Below are 23,499 nucleotides of genomic sequence, written 5' to 3'. Positions count from 1 at the left end.
CTCAAACTTTCAGATTATCAAAAAAATCATTTCAAATCAACCAAATTCAGAAATCTGCAATTTATCAAAGCAGACATTATTTCAATTAAACAGGCAACCATATCCACTCAAGACAAAATCAGACAATTCATAAGATTCACATAATCACCAGAAATACATTCCGCACAGCATATCTATTTATAACAATTTCCAATTTAAAATAAAATAGTTTGTATAAAAAGTCCCTACCTTGACCCATTGAAACCATAACCCAAAATGCGTCACAAAACCTTTTCTCTTAACCGAATTCAACAGCAATCCAGAAACTCAGTCTTTGATCACTTCCACAGTACTCAGGCAACTTAAAAGCGACATACAACACTCAGAACACGACCCTACGTTACCAGGGCATCAGAGTTCATAACCAAACATAACAGAATACTAATGCAGGATTTTCTAAAACGTGAATACTTACCAAACTAAGAAAATAAAATAGCAGCGTTCACTAAATCGGCTTGGCGGCAGCCCCTGTAACCACCCCGAGCGATGGTGGTGACCAGAACTCCGGTGATGGCGACTGTAACAAGCAGTCAGTGATGATAAAACTCCCGAAAACTCAAAAGAAATGAAGACCAACATAAACCTTTACTGGCAGGAGATCTCAGTGGCAGCGGAGGCGTTCTCGGAAGCAGAGGCTCGGCCAGAAGTTTTGGAGCAGTAGATCTGGCGGTGCCAGCAACTGGATAGGTTGCGGCCTCTTCTTTCTCGCAGATCTCTCTCTCTTCTGCTTCACCCATGGACGATGGCGATGTTAGCTCCCTTTGGTGACGGTGGCGATGCGGATAGCTACAGCAACGATGACAGGCTTCACGGTGGCAGCTCCCACGCAGCGCGTCTCCCTCTCTTTTCTCATGAACGGTGGCGACGTCTTCTCTTTGTTTGACTCCCTTTCCATCGTTTTCGGTCTTCCTCGCAACGGTGACAGGTCGGGATGCATGGATCGGTCGTGACGGGTCAGAGAAGCGGCCTTCCTCCAAGGCCTGACAACAGCACGATAGCGGTGGCAAGTCCCCGCGGCTCCCTCCTCTCTTCTTCTCCCTCTCCGGGTCTTCTTCTCCACGGCCTACCCCTTTAACAGCTTTCCTTCTATCTATCTATCTATCTATCTTTCTTTCTTTCTTTCTCTTTCCAGTAGCAGCTGCTGTGTTGTGTGTTTGTGCATTACTGAAGGAGAAAGGGGGTGGCTAGGGTTTCTTTTGGGGTAAAGGAAAAAATTAGTTTAAATAGGGTTAGGATTTGTGTATGAAATTAGGGATTTGGGGACTTAATTTGAAAACTAATTGAAACCTTAAAATTACTCTAAAAATATATTATTTGTTGCATCAAATTGCTATTTGATTTTTACTCATACTCTAATTAAAAATACATAGTAATATAATTAATTTTTTTATCCTTAAAACTTAAAGTATTGAATGATATAAATGTAATTGATATAAAATCAAATCATATAAAATTGTTATTATTTCATAACTACCAACTATACATAACTTAATTATGGAAAATAATCCAACAATCATAAAATTAGATGAAATTCTGATTTAAATAGCCAAACCTCCTTATTTTCGAATTTCTAAAATTTTAAATCATAAATAGAAAAATAATCCCTAAGTATAGAGTTTGATAAAAACCTTGATTTATTTCAAAATCCAATTGACCAAAACTACCTTTAATTATTTTCAATAAAATGACTTCCTGAAAATAAAACTGTAAATAATTATATGGTTTGAGATTAGTTCAAAATAGGACTCTTCAAAAATCTTGGATCTTACATTCCACCTACCTTATAAAAATTTTCGTCCTCGAAAATTAAAGTAATACATAAGATCATATATAAACTTAGCACTATACTTTTCAAATACTTTTTATGAAAATAGGAAATCTTAGCACACATATGTATAAAATTTCAAATACCGGATAACCATAAGGTTTAAATATAAAGGTAAGGTATAGTGTAAGGTGAAAGATACAAGATAGGCTCGATGCAAAAATGTTATATGGTTTCAAAACTTTACAATAGCTTGGAGAAACAAAATAGGGTGCAAGTCAAGATAGGCGTTCATAAAGCAAAGCGGTGGTTAACATGGCAAGAAGGTTACAAGCAGGTTGGTATCGAACAACAGACATAACATTCACTCATAGATCTCGTACCTCTTTCCAAGTATCAACTTTCTAACTCCAAAAATTACTTCACAACCCCATATCTGGTCACAAGCCTAACATCCGCAAACTCTTCCGCGAGAAACAAAACTCCCACAACTTCTTATAACGTTGGACACTTACCGCTTCACCTTCCGTATCCACAAACAAGTCTTAAAGAACTAACGCATCACAATTACTATAGCTAAAGATCGCACGCGACATTACAACAATTCTTGAGTTTACTCAGAAGGACAAAAGACTTTGAAAAGAAGGACAAAAAACAAGGATAGTCTCCACAAGAGTTTTGAAAGAACTGCTGAATTTACAAAGTAAACAAGGATGTACAATCGATGAGGAGTATTGGAAGGAAGTTCAGTTTAACAACCTCAAGAATGACTCCTGAATCAGAGATAATTGATAGGAACACAAAAAGGATAAGCAAGGCAATATTTTGAAACTAAATCAAACTGAGTTAAAAAAGTATAAAATCATAGAAGAAGGTTAACTAAAGCTAGTGATGGCACTCTCAATGTTTAAAGTGTATGATTAAGTACACATAATACATTTGAATATAAAGAATGAAAAACTGAAGGAAGATCACCTCATGTGCTATAAGAAAGGTATGTAACTCGCATTTCACAAAAGGGTGACAGAAACATATACCAAGACTGCAATAGGGTTAAAAGAAAACTAAATTGCATTTTATCCAAATAGTTTCCAAGTAAAAGACAGAATAGGTGAGGTTTGGAAAATGAAAATCAATTGAGTTAAGGCCAAACAATTTTGAAAATACTGACAGACATTTAAGTACTCAATCAAATAAAGGTATACACTGAAATTGTGGCAAGGTCGTAAGAAAATCAAATGTTTGTTCAAGAACTCTCAAAGTTTATATTCAAACAAGCGTGTATAAAATTTTTATAGCAAATAGGGAACAAGTTAAACTCTATTTAGAAAAGGAAACTCTGAGGTAAAAATTTGCTTATCAGTTGGTGTCAAAACTTTATTTAAAACAATGTGTGCCAACTTCAAAAATGGATGCAATTTAAGCGAGAAGAATTGATTTAAATTTCTTAAGAGAATCCAAAATTCATTTCTAAAGTTCACATCAGAACTCTAAGAATACACTTGAAATTGCCATCACATAAGAACATTTAAGAATATTAAGATGTACTTATAAGGAAATTAGAACAAAACAAGAAAGGATCTTAAATCAAGGGAGTTCAAACAAGATCCACGAAGCATGGGACATCAAATAAGCTTTTCATTAGTCCAAAAATTTACAAAACTCGTAAGGAAGGACAACTTAATCAACAGGGAATTTTCAAGAAAGAACCTTTGACTAAAGAAGGACAATTAAGAGGACAAACAACGCACTAGATAGAAATAATTCAAGTTGACTCGGATGAGTATGAGATTTACAAGAAAATGGAAAACTAAGATCAATGGTGATGTTCATAAAAGGAAAAAGAATAGTTAAAAATAAAATCAAGTATCACAAACATAGAAACAAAAGCTTAAAAAATTAGCCCATACTTGAGAGGAAAGGTATGAACCCAACATTTTCGAAAGAACAACGAATACATAAATAATGTATCATGCCAAATTAAAGTCAATTTGTCAAATGAAAGCTAACTGGAATAAAAGCGAAAATCCTTTCCTTTAAGAATTAAAAAATACTTAAGTACATAATCAAATAAACTTACGTATAGGAACCATAGTAAAATTATTTGGAAAGTCAAATTATATTTAAAGTAAGTGTAGTTCCGTAAACTAGTAAAAGAACATGTGAGGTATTAAATAAATAGTTTTTAAGTTGTATAAGGAATTTTCAAAGTTTTATATAGATAGGTGTATATCAAATCAAAAGCAATTTTATAAAAGTTTGAAAATTGGTTATAAATACAGTCAATCAAGAGAAAAACTGAATCACCATTTCTTTTAAAAAGGACTCAGAGTAAGGATATAAAAAGGCGTACTGCATCAAGACAAGTTCAAAGTCATGTAAAAAAATCACATAGATCAAGAAAAAGAGTTCAAACAGAAAAAAACAGATACACCAAGAAATTCAAACCGGCATATGCAATTTAGGATCAATTAAGAATGCATATGAATAGAAAAATAGGATTGGAAACACCAACTGCTTTTCAAAAGAAAAGGCAACAAGAACATTAAGATAGGCTAAGAAACAATAAGTCACATGACTCCAACAGAATCCAAAGCACATAACTGGGTAACCTCGAGAAATAGTTTCTAACGTTCCCAAAACCCTCGAATCGCATTACCTATTACTCGTGTAAAACCCGGTTAATTAACGGCTAATTAACCCATAAATGGGAATTTATTCTAGAAAGCCTAAAATGTGATTTTTATGGCTAAATGTGATAGAGGAGATTGAGACGAGAATTTTGGTACCAATTTTGTAGAATTCGGACCAAGATTGGACCGAACGGGCCAAACCGGGCCAACCGGACCCAAAGTGGGCCCTTGGCCCAACATAACTTAACCAAAACCCTAGTTTTCAGCACTCTCTCTCCTCATTTGTTACACACACAAGCTGAAATGGTGGAGAGGAAGGGAAGAACATCCTCTCAACTTCTCTCTCTCACTTGATCTTCAAATCACCATAACTTTTGATCTAGAGCTCCGATTGCCGCCCCGTTTGCGGCCACGCGTTCACCGCGGAGAGCTCTACAAAACCCATATAATCAATCTTGAGGTAAGCCACACCTTGCTGTTCGAAATCTCAGCCCCTATTTTCGAGTTTCATGGGTTAAATGTTGAGATTTTGGGTTCTTTGATGTTATAGGACCCAACTCTCTTGAAGGAGAAGGTTAATCTTGTCTCCTTGGACCTTGGGTAAGGTAAGGTTCTTGACCCTAGTGTAATTTTGTTGTTTTATGATGTTTGGGTTTTGAGATGTTGTGTATGGGTATGATGATTGTGGCTTAGGTTGTGTATATGTGTGTATTGGAGCTTGATTGGTGATATTGAAAAGCTTGGAAAGGGCTTGGTGGTGAAAAATCTGCTCTTGGAGGTGTTGAGGCCTTGTGAGCTTGAGGATAAGTGGTTTAGAAGTGCTCCGGTGGAGCTTGGGAAATTCGGCTAAGGTATGATTTCGGTTTCCCGTATCTAATATGTAATGTGGTAGGAAATACTTAGGCTAGAGGCCCTAAGATAGGCATTGAATGGTTGATGTTGTTAAATGCTTGAGATATATGATGTGGTCATATATGTGATGATGATTATTAATGCCTTGGTGGTATGATGTATGAGAAATATGCATGTTGTGATATATGCTTGATGATTGGTTATGGTTGAATTGTGGGTTGAACCATGTTGATGGTGAGTATGATGTTGATTATGTACAATGATGATTTATTGGAATTGATGTTGTTGAGAATTGGCATGAGGAATAGTATATGATATGTCAATATGCTTGAGTTTGAGCCACTTGGGTGAAGTGGGCTAAAATGATGAGATAGTGATTTTGTATATTGTGGTAATGTGACAATGTGTGAGTTGAGGAGGCTTGATGTTGAGTTTGATACATTTTGATTGTTTTCAAAGATAAGGGATGAAATTGGCATGTTTTGATTGACTCTGAAAGGAGTTGAAAATGGTTTGTTTTGAAAATGGCATATTGTGGTTTTGTATGAAAATATGGTTTTTGGGCATACTTTGACGGGACATAACTTGGACTACGGATCTCCGTTTTGTACCAAATCTATTTAGAAATGAAATTGGATCCGGGATGTCCATGCCGTTCGAAGAACGGGTGAAAAACGATTTAAAATGAGGAAGTTATGTCCGTTGGAAGATTGGGGTTTAAATCTGTGAAATTCTGCAGCTTTTGACTTAGAAAATTTTTAGCAGAATGACCCCTTGCGCGTGGGCGCACCTGGCGCGTACGCGCCGATCTTCCGAAAAGTGCCATCCACGCGTACGCGTGATGTGCGCGGGCGCGCCGATTGTGCTGCACCCAATGCCCCGCCATTTTCCAGAGAGTTATGCCAGAACTGTGCCGGTGTTGTGCCTGGGGCACGAGAACACCCGCGCGCACGCGTAGGTGACGCGTGCGCGTCGATTGGCAAGTTTTGAATCCACGCGTTAGCGTGCATGACGCTTGCGCGTCGATGAGTTTTTGAGGCCATCCACGCGTGCGCGTGGAGCGCGCGTGCGCGTGGCCCTGTTTTCATCCCAAAGTTGATTTTTGAGTTTTAAAAGCCAAATCTCATACTTCTAAGCCTCCGATCTCACCATTCATGTCTTAAATCATCATAATATGCCTAGCTATTAGAAAGGGGCTAGTGAATGTGATAACTTGCGAGTGAAGCAAGGGAAAAATGTATGATCAATGAGGATCAAGATGATTATGTGAGATGCGGAGGATGATGGTGGAAGTGTTTGTTATGCCATGGGCCGAAAGGCTGTAATTGTTAATGAAATGGCTGGTTATGGATTTAACCGTGAGCCGGAATAGCTGTATATGCTATGCATATTGGCAGGTTATGGATTTAACCGTGAGCCGGAATGGCTGGTATGGATGTTGATCCATGAATGAGAATTCATGCATGTTGATGCTGAATTATTGATAATTGTGATTTGCACTTCCACTATTGGAGTTACGAGTTTCCCTGGGTAGTAGCAGTGGCTAGCCACCACGTGCTCCAGGTTGAGACTTGATACTCTTTTGACCCTATGTCGTAAGTGTGGCCGGGCACTGTGAAAGGCCCGGATGAGCTCGAACCCCCATAAATATTCACCAGTGAGGGTGAAGGATATGGATCATGTTTATGATCACGTTTATAACGAGTATAACTCGAGTTTGGGGATGCACGACAGAGGGACAGTCCAATGGTTAGCGACCAGGACTTGTCGGGTTGGCTCTATAACCGACAAGATGATATCATCGGCCACTAGGGACAGGCATTCATCATATGCATACTATGTGAATTGTTTGAGATTGCCTATTTGACTGCATATTACTTGCTAATTGTCTAAATGTCTTAACTGCTCCTATTTGTATATTCTTTGTCTGATATAATTGTGTTTGCTATAATATACTCCTGCTGGTGGTTGGGAGGTTTGAAGGAATTGGAAAGGGAAGTATTAGTTAGACTGAAGAATCTTTAGTCAGATGCCCTTATACGGTTTAGCTTGTTTATAAGCTTTGATGTTATCTGGAGGAAGTTCTAGGATTGCCTTCGGCTTTCCTCCATTATTATGTATTATATATGTGGAAACTGTTACCATGCTGGGGACCTCTGGTTCTCACCCATGCGGATTTTGTGGTTTTCAGATGCAGGACGTGAGGTGTCCCGCTGATGCAGGCTGGAGACTTCTATATTGCGAAGATCCTTTGTTCTCGGGGCTACGTTTTGGTTTATATATTTTGCTTAGATACTTTTATCTCCATTAAATAATACAAACTGTGATAACTCCTCTTATGGGAGATTTTGGAGAATAGGTTTTATGTATTTGTGTCCCTTTGGGTTTCCTTGGGGTTTTCCTTATTTTATAATATGTATATATTGTTATACTCGGACCGGTTATCTTCGCAGCCGGATCTTGAGCCTTGATATTCCTGTTTTTGACACTCTTTGTATATATATAATCTCGCGTTGGTTATCCTTGTTCGTTACGATATCGATCGGAGTGTTGCGCTTTTGAGTTGCGATTTTTGTTTACCCCTTTTTCTACAAAGGCTCCTAGTTATAATCAATCATTCATACTACTATACGTACTAAATTTTTATTTTAGAGGTCGTAATACCTTGCCATCTCTGAATTATGACTTAAGCATAAGACTCTGTATGGTAGGGTGTTACATTATGGTATCAGAGCAGTTCGTTCCTGTAGAGCCTGAGGGATGGACTGACTATGCTTCTGTGCATTCTCTGTGTGTGTGTTATGTGCTATTAGTATATCTGCTTGATATAATTGGCATAAACGTTCATGAGCATGCATTTGGGACTTTGAAGCACTAGACTTCCGATATTGAGACTGATCAACTTAATATCGATTGTTGGGTGTGTATAGGAACCAGATGGCGCCTCGTGGACGCGGTAGAGGTAGTGCGAGAGGTCGTGCGAATGCTCGTGCACCGGAGAATAACCCGAATGACCCGGTGAACTTTATGACTGCGTTGGAGAACATGGCTGCTGCTATGCAAGCCACTGCTGAGGCCCTTGGTCAACAGATGAACAGCCATGGCAGCGACAGAAATGGAGCTCAGGGACCAATGGAGATTAGAACTTTCGTTGTGTTGGTGGACAAGTGTGGGGTTGCTGAAGAGTGTGTGAAGAGGGCAGCCGCTAAGAAGGGATGTCACAAAGGATCATTCCCACGGAACCGAGGGAAGAGCATTGCACCTAGAGGTCCGCCTTTCAAGAGGAGAGGTTCCTTTAGGAGGCCCAACAACAACTCCCAAGGAAAAAGGTTTGGGAAGCAGCCACAGAATGAGCAAGCTTGTGCTAGGTGTGGAAGTCACCATCCGGGAGTCCCGCGCATGGCCGGTTGGGGTTTGTGCTACTTCGGTGGTAAGGCGGGACATAAGGCCCTAAACTGCCCGGAGAAGAAAAAACAAGGTGCTGGGAAAGCACAACAGACTGGTCCGGTGTTCACCACTTCAGCTATAGGTGCCGAGGGACCCGAGACACTTATTCGAGGTAATTGTGAATTAGCTGGTCAAACTTTAAATGCTTTATTTGATTCGGGAGCATCACATTCATTCATTGCATTTGAGAAAGCTCATGAGTTAGGATTGAAGATTGTAACCTTAGGTTATGACCTAAAGGTACATAATGCTACCCATGAAGCCATGGTAACTAGGCTAGGATGTCCGGAAGTTTCCCTTAGATTCAAGCAGCGTGATTTTGTTCATGATTTAATCTGCTTGCCGATGATTGGTCTTGATCTTATCTTGGGGTTGGATTGGTTATCTAAGAACCATGTTTTACTAGATTGTTCTACAAAGTCGGTGTATTTTATGACGGAAGATACAGAAGGGCCGGTCGTGGTAAATAATTATTACTTGAACTCGATGATGGTGAACTGTTCTGGATTCGAATGTCAGGGTATCATGTTGTTAACCGCAGGCGTTTCGGGTGATGATCAAAGGTTGGAACAAATTCCGGTTGTGTGTGAGTTTCCGGAAGTGTTTCCCGATGATATTGATGAGTTCCCACCTAACCGAGAGGTTGAGTTTGCTATTGAGTTGGTGCCCGGGGCGGGACCAATCTCAAGTGCTCCTTACAGGATGTCACCGTTAGCGATGAACGAGCTAAAGTCTCAGTTAGAGGATTTGTTGGGAAAGAATTTCATACGACCAAGTGTTTCTCCATGGGGTGCTCCAGTGTTATTGGTGAAGAAGAAAGATGGGAGTATGCGGCTCTGTGTGGATTACAGGCAGTTGAACAAGGTTACAATAAAGAATAAGTACCCATTGCCGAGAATTGATGATCTCATGGATCAGTTACAAGGAGCTGGAGTTTTCTCTAAGATTGACTTGCGATCCGGTTATCACCAGATAAGGGTGAGGGGCGAGGATATCCCTAAGACCGCTTTCAGGACTCGTTATGGTCATTACGAGTACACTGTGATGTCCTTTGGGTTGACGAACGCTCCTGCGATATTCATGGATTACATGAATCGAGTTTTCCGTCCGTTTTTGGATAAATTCGTTGTTGTCTTCATTGATGACATACTGATTTATTCCAAGACTGAGGAAGAGCATGCGGAACACTTGAGGACCGTATTGCAGATTCTAAAGGAGAAGAAACTTTATGCAAAACTGTCTAAGTGTGAGTTCTGGAAGAGTGGGATGAAGTTTTTGGGGCATGTGGTGAGTAAGAAGGGAATAGCAGTAGATCCAACTAAGGTGGAGGCGGTGATGGATTGGAAACAACCAACCACCATAACAGAGATAAGGAGTTTTCTGGGTCTAGCTGGCTATTACCGAAGGTTTATCAAGGGCTTTTCACAGATAGCGTTACCAATGACAAAGTTAACCCGCAAAGACACTCCGTTTGTTTGGACTCCTGAGTGCGAGGAGAGCTTTCAGACATTGAAGAAAAAGTTGACTACTGCACCTGTGTTAGTGTTACCCGAGCCGAACGAGCCTTTTGAGGTGTATTGTGATGCCTCATTGAGGGGTTTAGGGTGCGTGCTGATGCAGCATCGTAATGTGGTGGCGTATGCCTCACGACAGTTGAGACCTCATGAAGTTAGTTACCCTACGCACGATTTGGAACTCGCTGCGGTTGTGTTTGCCTTGAAGGTGTGGAGGCATTATCTCTATGGGGTTAAGTTCCAAGTTTTCTCTGATCATAAGAGCTTGAAGTATCTCTTTGATCAGAAAGAGCTCAATATGAGGCAGAGGAGGTGGATGGAATTGTTGAAGGACTACGACTTTGAGTTGAATTACCATCCGGGAAAAGCGAACGTAGTGGCGGATGCGTTAAGTCGGAAGTCGTTATATGCGGCTTGGATGATGCTTCAAGAGGAGAAGTTGCTCAAGGGATTCGAGAGTCTGAATATTGGTGCTCGAGAAGTATCCGGAACCTTGCGTTTGAGCCGATTAGAAATCTCAAGTGATTTTAAGTCCGAACTCCTAAAGGCTCATCAAAATGATGAAGCATTATGGAAAGTGTTACCGGCCATTGAGCAAGGAAAACAGTGGAGAGTGTCGGAAGAAAAAGATGGGTTATAGAGATTCAAGGTAGAATCATTGTGCCGGATGTTGGCACTTTGAGGCAAGATATTTTAAAGGAGGCACACAAAAGCGGATTCTCCATTCACCCGGGAAGTACTAAGATGTACCATGATTTAAAGGCGATGTTTTGGTGGCCGGGTATGAAGAATGATGTGGCGGGGTATGTTTCAAAGTGCTTGACTTGTCAAAAGGTAAAGATTGAACATCAAAAGCCCGCCGGTATGTTGCAACCTCTAGAGATTCCACAATGGAAGTGGGAAAGTATTGCAATGGACTTTGTGTCAGGACTGCCAAGGACTAGGGCTGGCTTTGATGCTATTTGGGTGATTGTGGACCGATTGACGAAGTCAGCTCACTTTTTGCCCATTCGTATGACTTACACCCTTGAGGAGCTAGCACGGTTGTACATAAAGGAGATTGTGAGACTTCATGGTGTACCTGCTACTATAATCTCTGATAGAGATCCTCGTTTCACTTCAAGGTTTTGGGGTGCATTTCAGAAAGCTTTTGGAACCCGATTAAGCTTGAGCACAGCTTACCATCCTCAAACAGATGGTCAATCTGAGAGGACAATCCAAACACTAGAGGATATGTTGAGAGCTTGTGTTTTGGACCAACCGGCGAGTTGGGATCGGTATATGCCATTGGTGGAGTTTGCATACAATAATAGTTATCATACGAGCATCGGAATGGCTCCGTATGAGGCCTTGTATGGGAGGAAATGTCAATCTCCGCTATGTTGGTATGAAGCTGGAGAGAAAAGCTTGTTGGGGCCAGAAATGATAGCTGAGACTACTGAACAAGTCAAGAAAATCCGTGATAGGATGCTTACGGCGCAGGGTCGTCAAAAGAGTTACGCCGATCAAAGGCGAAAGCCCTTAGAATTTGAGGAAGGAGACCATGTTTTCCTTAAGGTTACTCCGACTACTGGAGTAGGTAGGGCGATTAAGGCAAAGAAGTTGAATCCTCGATACATTGGTCCATTTCAGATCCTAGAGAGGATTGGACCGGTGGCGTATCGGATGGCTCTACCACCTCATCTTTCGAACCTGCACGACGTGTTCCACGTGTCGCAGCTTCGGAAGTACACCCCTGATGCTAGCCATGTATTGGAACCTGAATCAGTTCAGTTAAGGGAAGATTTGACGCTTCCAGTGGCTCCGGTCAGAATTGATGATACTAGTATCAAACGGTTGCGTGGAAAAGATGTTTCACTAGTCAAAGTGGCATGGAGTCGAGGCGGTGTTGAGGAACACACTTGGGAACTTGAGTCAGAGAGGCGATCGGATTATCCGCATTTATTCTCAGGTAATTGCATTTGAATTTTGTGGGCAAAATTCCCAATTAGGTGGGTAGAATGTAAAACCCGGTTAATTAACGGCTAATTAACCCATAAATGGGAATTTATTCTAGAAAGCCTAAAATGTGATTTTTATGGCTAAATGTGATAGAGGAGATTGAGACGAGAATTTTGGTACCAATTTTGTAGAATTCGGACCAAGATTGGACCGAACGGGCCAAACCGGGCCAACCGGACCCAAAGTGGGCCCTTGGCCCAACATAACTTAACCAAAACCCTAGTTTTCAGCACTCTCTCTCCTCATTTGTTACACACACAAGCTGAAATGGTGGAGAGGAAGGGAAGAACATCCTCTCAACTTCTCTCTCTCACTTGATCTTCAAATCACCATAACTTTTGATCTAGAGCTCCGATTGCCGCCCCATTTGCGGCCACGCGTTCACCGCGGAGAGCTCTACAAAACCCATATAATCAATCTTGAGGTAAGCCACACCTTGCTGTTCGAAATCTCAGCCCCTATTTTCGAGTTTCATGGGTTAAATGTTGAGATTTTGGGTTCTTTGATGTTATAGGACCCAACTCTCTTGAAGGAGAAGGTTAATCTTGTCTCCTTGGACCTTGGGTAAGGTAAGGTTCTTGACCCTAGTGTAATTTTGTTGTTTTATGATGTTTGGGTTTTGAGATGTTGTGTATGGGTATGATGATTGTGGCTTAGGTTGTGTATATGTGTGTATTGGAGCTTGATTGGTGATATTGAAAAGCTTGGAAAGGGCTTGGTGGTGAAAAATCTGCTCTTGGAGGTGTTGAGGCCTTGTGAGCTTGAGGATAAGTGGTTTAGAAGTGCTCCGGTGGAGCTTGGGAAATTCGGCTAAGGTATGGTTTCGGTTTCCCGTATCTAATATGTAATGTGGTAGGAAATACTTAGGCTAGAGGCCTTAAGATAGGCATTGAATGGTTGATGTTGTTAAATGCTTGAGATATATGATGTGGTCATATATGTGATGATGATTATTAATGCCTTGGTGGTATGATGTATGAGAAATATGCATGTTGTGATATATGCTTGATGATTGGTTATGGTTGAATTGTGGGTTGAACCATGTTGATGGTGAGTATGATGTTGATTATGTACAATGATGATTTATTGGAATTGATGTTGTTGAGAATTGGCATGAGGAATAGTATATGATATGTCAATATGTTTGAGTTTGAGCCACTTGGGTGAAGTGGGCTAAAATGATGAGATAGTGATTTTGTATATTGTGGTAATGTGACAATGTGTGAGTTGAGGAGGCTTGATGTTGAGTTTGATACATTTTGATTGTTTTCAAAGATAAGGGATGAAATTGGCATGTTTTGATTGACTCTGAAAGGAGTTGAAAATGGTTTGTTTTGAAAATGGCATATTGTGGTTTTGTATGAAAATATGATTTTTGGGCATACTTTGACGGGACATAACTTGGACTACGGATCTCCGTTTTGTACCAAATCTATTTAGAAATGAAATTGGATCCGGGATGTCCATGCCGTTCGAAGAACGGGTGAAAAACGATTTAAAATGAGGAAGTTATGTCCGTTGGAAGATTGGGGTTTAAATCTGTGAAATTCTGCAGCTTTTGACTTAGAAAATTTTTAGCAGAATGACCCCTTGCGCGTGGGCGCACCTGGCGCGTACGCGCCGATCTTCTGAAAAGTGCCATCCACGCGTACGCGTGATGTGCGCGGGCGCGCCGATTGTGCTGCACCCAATGCCCCGCCATTTTCCAGAGAGTTATGCCAGAACTGTGCCGGTGTTGTGCCTGGGGCACGAGAACACCCGCGCGCACGCGTAGGTGACGCGTGCGCGTCGATTGGCAAGTTTTGAATCCATGCGTTAGCGTGCATGACGCTTGCGCGTCGATGAGTTTTTGAGGCCATCCACGCGTGCGCGTGGCCCTGTTTTCATCCCAAAGTTGATTTTTGAGTTTTAAAAGCCAAATCTCATACTTCTAAGCCTCCGATCTCACCATTCATGTCTTAAATCATCATAATATGCCTAGCTATTAGAAAGGGGCTAGTGAATGTGATAACTTGCGAGTGAAGCAAGGGAAAAATGTATGATCAATGAGGATCAAGATGATTATGTGAGATGCGGAGGATGATGGTGGAAGTGTTTGTTATGCCATGGGCCGAAAGGCTGTAATTGTTAATGAAATGGCTGGTTATGGATTTAACCGTGAGCCGGAATAGCTGTATATGCTATGCATATTGGCAGGTTATGGATTTAACCGTGAGCCGGAATGGCTGGTATGGATGTTGATCCATGAATGAGAATTCATGCATGTTGATGCTGAATTATTGATAATTGTGATTTGCACTTCCACTATTGGAGTTACGAGTTTCCCTGGGTAGTAGCAGTGGCTAGCCACCACGTGCTCCAGGTTGAGACTTGATACTCTTTTGACCCTATGTCGTAAGTGTGGCCGGGCACTGTGAAAGGCCCGGATGAGCTCGAACCCCCATAAATATTCACCAGTGAGGGTGAAGGATATGGATCATGTTTATGATCACGTTTATAACGAGTATAACTCGAGTTTGGGGATGCACGACAGAGGGACAGTCCAATGGTTAGCGACCAGGACTTGTCGGGTTGGCTCTATAACCGACAAGATGATATCATCGGCCACTAGGGACAGGCATTTATCATATGCATACTATGTGAATTGTTTGAGATTGCCTATTTGACTGCATATTACTTGCTAATTGTCTAAATGTCTTAACTGCTCCTATTTGTATATTCTTTGTCTGATATAATTGTGTTTGCTATAATATACTCCTGCTGGTGGTTGGGAGGTTTGAAGGAATTGGAAAGGGAAGTATTAGTTAGACTGAAGAATCCTTAGTCAGATGCCCTTATACGGTTTAGCTTGTTTATAAGCTTTGATGTTATCTGGAGGAAGTTCTAGGATTGCCTTCGGCTTTCCTCCATTATTATGTATTATATATGTGGAAACTGTTACCATGCTGGGGACCTCTGGTTCTCACCCATGCGGATTTTGTGGTTTTCAGATGCAGGACGTGAGGTGTCCCGCTGATGCAGGCTGGAGACTTCTATATTGCGAAGATCCTTTGTTCTCGGGGCTACGTTTTGGTTTATATATTTTGCTTAGATACTTTTATCTCCATTAAATAATACAAACTGTGATAACTCCTCTTATGGGAGATTTTGGAGAATAGGTTTTATGTATTTGTGTCCCTTTGGGTTTCCTTGGGGTTTTCCTTATTTTATAATATGTATATATTGTTATACTCGGACCGGTTATCTTCGCAGCCGGATCTTGAGCCTTGATATTCCTGTTTTTGACACTCTTTGTATATATATAATCTCGCGTTGGTTATCCTTGTTCGTTACGATATCGATCGGAGTGTTGCGCTTTTGAGTTGCGATTTTTGTTTACCCCTTTTTCTACAAAGGCTCCTAGTTATAATCAATCATTCATACTACTATACGTACTAAATTTTTATTTTAGAGGTCGTAATACCTTGCCATCTCTGAATTATGACTTAAGCATAAGACTCTGTATGGTAGGGTGTTACAACTCGTATCTCATCTATGATAACCCATTAGTACATTCGTATACATAATCCACTCGTTTTAAGCCGGCCAAACTTAATACCAGGAATTATGTAATGCAAGACTAACAACATTAATCAATAGACTGTCATGTGCAAAAAGCTATAATTGTCGTTATTCGAACAAGACTATTACATGACAGATGCTCAGAGTATGCAATTGAAGCATAGTCAGTCCATTACTCAGACTCTACAGGAAAGACTGCTCTGATACCACAAATGTAACACCCTCACTATCCAAATGTCACGCTTTCGGCTGCGCCACTCTGATAGCTTGGATATTACGACAACTCTAAACATATTTAATACTAAAATAAGAGCCTGTTTAAAGCTTAAAACTGCATAACCTTTCAAAAACACTTTTTCATAGAAAGCATAAACATACATGTTCATACTATATATATATATATATATATATATATATATATATATATATATATATATATATATATATACATAACACTAGCTTACAAACATACATATCATAATTTCCTATCCCTCTTACAAACTTATTAAAGATAAAGGCGAGGGAAAATAATAACTAAGATGATAAAAAATACCGAATAAACAAGAAATAAACATAACTCTCCTGAAGCTTCGTCGTCCATATCCTGAAAAGGAATAACCTGTAGGTGAGTGAGAACGTCGTCCTCGCATGTTCTCACTATAGGATTTATAGAAATTGCTATAACAAGATACGTAAAATAAAATTATTCTTAGAGTACAGTGATCATTGCACGTCTTATGAGTCTTTCCAAAAATATTGAGTACACATTCGATATCCAAAATCCCTTTTTGAAGACTTGATAAATTTCTCAAATATTTTAAAACAAAACCTTTTTTCCTTTCTTGCAAAAATCTGAAAAGTTTTTCCTATACAGTATGAATGACTAACATGTCCCAAACATAGGTTCAATTAAGTCTATGCTGTAAGAGTTTGATTTTTTATACTTTTCTAGACCGCAACCATGAAAGCAGTTACCTATGCGGTATAAATGATCATCCCGTTCCAAGCTTAGGTTCATTAAGTCAATGCTGAACCGACCAGATACTTTATATAGAACTAGAACTCAATATACCAATCACGGCCTCAAGCCCATCCAATCCAACATGGCCCCCGGCCCAAACAATTCAATCATCAACCAATTCATCGCAAACCAACCAATCAAACACAATCACAAAATTAATGTAGTTCAAACACAATCAATAGCAATTACAACAATTATAGCAGTTAGTAGTTAACATAAGTACTCACATAGGCAAACCAATTACAATATGCATACCCAAACAATGTCACATAAATGCATATGATGCATGCCTATCCTACTGGCCATGAGCTTACGCGTTGGTTACGTTGCCAAACCCTACTCAGTTAAGCAGGATCCAACCACCGTCCTTACCCTAAGTTCCCACAGACAAGCGGGATTAAACCACCGTCTTTGCCCGGAACACGCAAGCGAGATTAAACCACCGTCCTTGTCTTCACCGTAACAAGGATCAAACAACCGTCCTTACGCGGGCACTGCACTCTCGACAAGCTGGATGAAACCATCGTCCTTGCCAGGTGCCAGCGACTTATAAACAATCTCATCTCAACATAAGCGGGACGAACCCGGCCCTTATGCCTACCAAACCATAACTCATCAATCTTAAGGACATCCATAATCAATCAGGATCAATAACTTATTTCATCTTCATTCCTGGCTCATTTTCTGTTAAATAACAAACGTATTCAATTCACATCTTCCCATGAATCACTTTTCAAAACGGAGCCACTTTCTACATCTTTCCAACACTTCCAAACAATCACAAAACCATGCCAGATTCAAAATCTCTTTGAAAGACTCAAAATCATTCATTTCTAAATCAAAATTTGGTCGTAAAATTCCTCAGTGGAGTCTCAAGACTTCAGGGGAGAATAACCTAACACATTTCTTAAATTCATTGAAAACCTCCGAAACTTTAACTTCTTGATTTGAATAAATAGAATAGAATTTAAACCAAAACCAAATCGTGTTTCAATTATTCCGAACCAATTTCAAAACCAACTCAACTTAAGCCAAAACCAAATCATTTTTAAACCGAAAATCAATTTCAGTTTCATTCTTAAATCTGTTTCCAAAGGCTCGGAAAGTGTTTCAATTTTACTAAGTCAAAGTTTCATAAAATACTTCAAACTCTTCTTAAAATGTTGTAACATGAAATTAGTTAATCGAATTCCATTAAAACTCCTTCACATTTGCTTATTCAATCAAATTCCAAAACTTGATTCTTTTCATCTTTAAATCGACTTTAAAATATGATTCTTTTCTAAAATAGTTTACATTCAAAACAAAACAATTTTCTTAATAAAAGGGTTCAATCTAATTCTTTTATTGGTAATACAGTTCAAGGCATAATCTGTTCCTTCTTAAAATAGCATTTCAAATAAAGTCTCGAATTTTATAATAATTTCAGCAGCATCTCTCCTACAACTTGTACTTTGCCACCCTGTCTGGGTCCCAACCAAACCAATCCTCAACTCTTTCCAACAGGTTCAAGACCAAATCAGTTTCCAATAAAACAAAAACTTAAACTTTCAGATTATCAAAAAAATCATTTCAAATCAACCAAATCCAGAAATTTGCAATTGATCAAAGCAGACATTATTTCAATCAAACAGGCAACCATATCCATTCAAGACAAAATCAGACAATTCATAATACTCACATAATCACCAGAAATACATTCCGCACATCATATCTATTTATAACAATTTCCAATTTAAAATAAAGTAGTTTGTATAAAAAGCTCCTACCTCAACCCGTCGAAACCATAACCCAAAATGCGTCACAAAACCTTTTTTCTTAACCGAATTCAACAGCAATCCACAAACTCAGTCTTTGATCACTTCAATAGCACACATGCAACTTAAAAGCGACATACAATGCTCAAAACACAACCCTTCGTTACCAGGACCTCAGAGTTCATAACCAAACATAGCAGAATACTAATGCAGGTTTTCTGGAACATGAATACTTACCGAACTAAGAAAACGAAACAGCAGCGTTCACTAGATCAGCTTGTCGGTAGCCCCGGTAACCACCCTGAGCGACAGCGGCGACCAAAACTCCAATGACGGCGACTGTACCAAACAGGACTTGATGATAAAGCTCCCGAAAACTCAAAAGAAATGAAGACCAACTTAAACCCTTACCGCCAGGGGATCTCAGTGGCGGCGGAGGCGTTCCCGGTGGCAGAGGCTCGGCCAGAAGCTTTGGAGCGGCGGATCTGGCGGTACCAGCGACATGAACGGTGACTGGATTGGTCGCGTCCCCTCCTTCCTCGCAGATCTCTCTGTCCTCTGCTTCACCGGTGGACGACGGCGACGCTGGCTCCTTTCGGCGATGGTGGCGACACGGATAGCTACAGCAACGATGACGGGCTTCACAGCGGCAGCTCCCACGCAACACGTCTCTCTCTCTCTCTCTCTTCTTGTGAACGGCGGCGACAACATCTTCTCTTTGCGCGACTCCCTTTCCATCGTTTATGGTCTTCCTCGCGACGGTGATAGGTCGGGATGGACAGATCGACTCCCTCCTCTCTACTTCTCCCTCTCCGGGTCTTCTTCTCCACGGCCTCCCCCCTTCCCAGCTTCCCTTCTTTCTTTCTTTCTTTCTTTTCCCAGTAGCAGCTGCTGTGTTGTGTGTATATGCATTACTGAAGGAGAAAGGGGTGACTAGGGTTTCTTTTGCGGTAAAAGGAAAAATTGGTTTAAATAGGCTTAGGGTTTGTGTATGAAATTAGGGATTTTGGTACTTAATTTAAAAACTAATTGAAACCTTAAAATTACTCTAAAAATATATTATTTGTTGTATCAAATTACTATTTGATTTTTACTCATACTCTAATTGAAAATATATAGTAATATAATTAATTTTCTTTGTCCTTAAAACTTAAAGTATTGAATGATATAAATATAATTGATATAAAATCAAATTATATAAAATTCTTATTATTTCATAACTACCAACTATACGTAACTTAATTATGGAAAATAATCCAATAATCATAAAATTAGATGAAATTCTTATTTAAATAGCCAAACCTCCTTATTTTTGAATATCTAAAACTTTAAATCATAAATAGAAAAATAATCGATAAGTATAGAGTTTGGATAAAAACCTTGATTTATTTCAAAATCCAATTAACCAAAATTACCTTTAATTATTTTCAATAAAATGACTTCCTGAAAATAAAACTGTAAATAATTATATGGTTTAAGATTAGTTCAAAATAGGACTCTTCAAAAATCTTGGATCTTACAGTGAGGGTGTTACATTTGTGGTATCAGAGTAGTCTTTCCCGTAGAGCCTGAGGATTGGACTGACTATGCTTCAATTGCATACTTTGAGCGTTTGTCATGTAATAGTTTTGTTCGAATAACGAGAATTAGAGCTTTTTGCACATGACAGTCTATTGATTAATGTTGTTAGTCTTGCATTGCATAATTCCTAGTATTAAGTTTGGCCGGCTTAAAACGAGTGGATTATGTATATGAATGTACTAATGGGTTATCATAGACGAGATACGAGTAATAGGTAATGCGATTTGTGGATTTTGGGAACGTTAGAAATTGTTTCTCGAGATTATTCAGTTATTTATCTTGAATTCTACTGGAGTCAAATTGTTCTTTCATAGCTTAACTTGAAGTTCTTGTTTACAAATCCTTTTGAAAGTAGTTTGATTTTTCTAACCCTATTCCTCTATGCATATGCATTCTTGTTTGATCGTACTTGCTTATGCTTGTTTGAAATCCATGTTGCATCTCCCTTTCTTTGTTTAACTTATTCATGATTCGTGTATTCTTTGATATGACTTTGAACTCGTCTTCATCCACTGTGCTTTTTAAGTCCTTATTCCGATCCACTTATGATTTAGATTTTCTCTTATTTGACTGCATTTACATTCAATTTTCAAATTTTTATAGAGATTGCTTTTGATTCAATATACACTTATTTATAAAAAACTTTGAAAATTCCTTATGTAATTTTAAAACCATTTATTTCTAATACCTCGTATGTTTTTTTTACTGGTTTACGGAACTACACTTACTTTAAATATAATTTGACTTTTCAAATAATTTTACTATGGTTCCTATACGTAAATTTATTTGATTATGTACTTAGGTATTTTTTTTAATTCTTAAAGGAAAGGATTTTTACTTTTATTCCAGTTAGCTTTCGTTTGACAAATTGACTTTAATTTAGCATGATGCATTATTTATGCATTTGTTGATCTTTTGAAAATATTAGGTTCATACCTTTCCTCTCAAGTGTGGACTAATTCTTTAAGCTTTTGTTTCCATGGTTGTGATACTTGATTTTGTTTTTAACTATTCTTTTTCTTTTATGAACGTCACTATTAGTCTTGGTTTTCCCTTCTCTTGTAGAGCTCATACTCATCCGAGACAACTTGAATTTGTTTCTATCTAGTGCGTTGTTTGTGCTCTTAATTGTCCTTCTTTAGTCAAAGGTTCTTTCTTGAAAATTCACTGTTGATTGAGTTGTCATTCCTTACGAGTTTTGTATTCTTTTGGATCAATGGAATGCTTGTTTGATGTCCCATGCCTCGTGGATCTTGTTTGAACTCCCTTGATTTAAGATCCTTTCTTGTTTGGTCTGATTTCTTTTTAAGTACATCTTAATATTCTTGAATGTTCTTATGTGATGGTAATTTCAAGTGTATTCTTAGAGTTTTGATGTGAACTTTTGAAACAAGTTTTAGATTCTCTTAAGAAATTTAAATCAATTCTTCTCGCTTAAATTGCATCTATAACTATTCTTTAAATTGACAAAATTGTTTTGAAGTTGGCATGTGCTGTTTTAAATAAAGTTTCGAAACCAACTGATAAGCAAATTTTTACCTCGGAGTTTCCTTTTCTAAATAGAGTTTAACTTGTTCCATATTTGCTATAAATTTTATACACGCTTGTTTGAGTATACACTTTGAAACTTCTTGAACAAACATTTGATTTTCTTACAATCTTGCCACAATTTCAGTGTATACCTTTATTTGATTGAGTACCTAAATGCCTTTCAGGATTTGCAAAAAAAAAAATTGGTTTGGCCTTAACCCAATTGACTTTCATTTTTCAAACCTCACCTATTCTGTATTTTACTTGGAAACTATTTGGACAAAATGCAATTTAGTTTTCTTTTAACCATATTGCAGTTTTGTTATATGTTTCTTTCACTCTTTTGTGAAATGCGAGTTACATACCTTTCTTTTAGCACATGAAGTGATCTTTCTTTAGTTTTTCATTCTTTATATTCAAATGTATTATGTGTACTTAATAAAAAATTTTAGACCTTGAGAGTGTCATCACTAGCTTTAGTTGACCTTCTTCTATGATTTTATACTTTTTAACTCAGCTTGATTTAGTTTCAAACTATTGCCTTGCTTATCCTTTTTGAGTTTCTATCAGTTATCTCTAGTTCGGGAGTCATGCTTGAGGTTGTTAAACTAAATTTCTTTCCAATATAATACTCTTCATCGATTGTACATCCTTGTTTACTTGTAGATTCAGCAGTTCTTTCAAAACTCTTGTGGAGATTATCCTTGTTGTTTGTCCTTCTTTTTCAAAGTCTTTTATCCTTCTGAGTAAACTCGAGAATTGTTTTGATGTCACGTGCAATCTTTAGGTATAGTAATACGATACTTTAGTTCTTTAGAATGTGGTTTCTGGTTATGGAAGGGGGAGCGGTAAGTGCCGACGTTATGAGAAGTTGTGGGAGTTTTGTTTCTCGCGGAAGAGTTTGCGGATGTTAGGCTTGTGATCAGTTATGGGGTTGTGAGTGAACGTTATATCTGTTGTTAGATACCAACCTGCTTTGTAGCCTTTTGCCATGTTAACCACCACTTTGCTTTATGAACGCCTATCTTGACTTGCACCCTATTTTGTTTCTATAAGCTTTTGTAAAGTTTTGAAACCATATAACCTTTTTGCATCGAGCCTACCTTGTACCTTTCACCTTACACTATATCTTACCCTTATATTTAAACCTTATGGTTATCCGGTATTTGAAATTTTATACATATGTGTGCTAAGATTTCTTACTTTCTTAAAAAGTATTTAAAAATTAGAGTGCTAAGTCTATGTATGACCTTATGTATTACTTTAATTTTCGAGGACGAAAATTTTGATAATGTGGGTGGAATGTAAGATCCAGGACTTTTGAAAAGTCCTATTTTGAACTAATCTCAAGTTATATATTTATTTATAGTTTTATTTTCAGAAAATTATTTTATTGAAAATAATTAAAGGCAATTTTGATTAATTGGATTCAAAATAAATTAAGATTTTTATCCAAACTCTATACTTGTGAATTATTTTTCTATTTATGATTTAAAATTTTAGAAATTCGAAAATAACGAGGTTTGCCTATTTAAATCAAAATTTCATCTAATTTTATGATTTTTGAATTATTTTCTATAATTAAGTTATAAAGTTGGTAGTTATAAAATAATAAGAATTTTATATGATTTGATTTTAGATCAATTATATTTATATAATTCAATACTTTAAGTTTTAAGGATAAAGAAAATTAATTATATTACTATGTATTTTCAATTAGAGAAATTGATTGGGAATCAATTATTATTTTTATACCACAAATAGTATTCTGAAGTAATTTTTAGAATTTTAATTTAGA

Source organism: Arachis stenosperma, chromosome 1 (assembly GCF_014773155.1).
Source record: "Arachis stenosperma cultivar V10309 chromosome 1, arast.V10309.gnm1.PFL2, whole genome shotgun sequence".
NCBI lineage: Eukaryota > Viridiplantae > Streptophyta > Magnoliopsida > Fabales > Fabaceae > Arachis > Arachis stenosperma.
Note: the sequence above shows the minus strand (reverse complement) of the source record.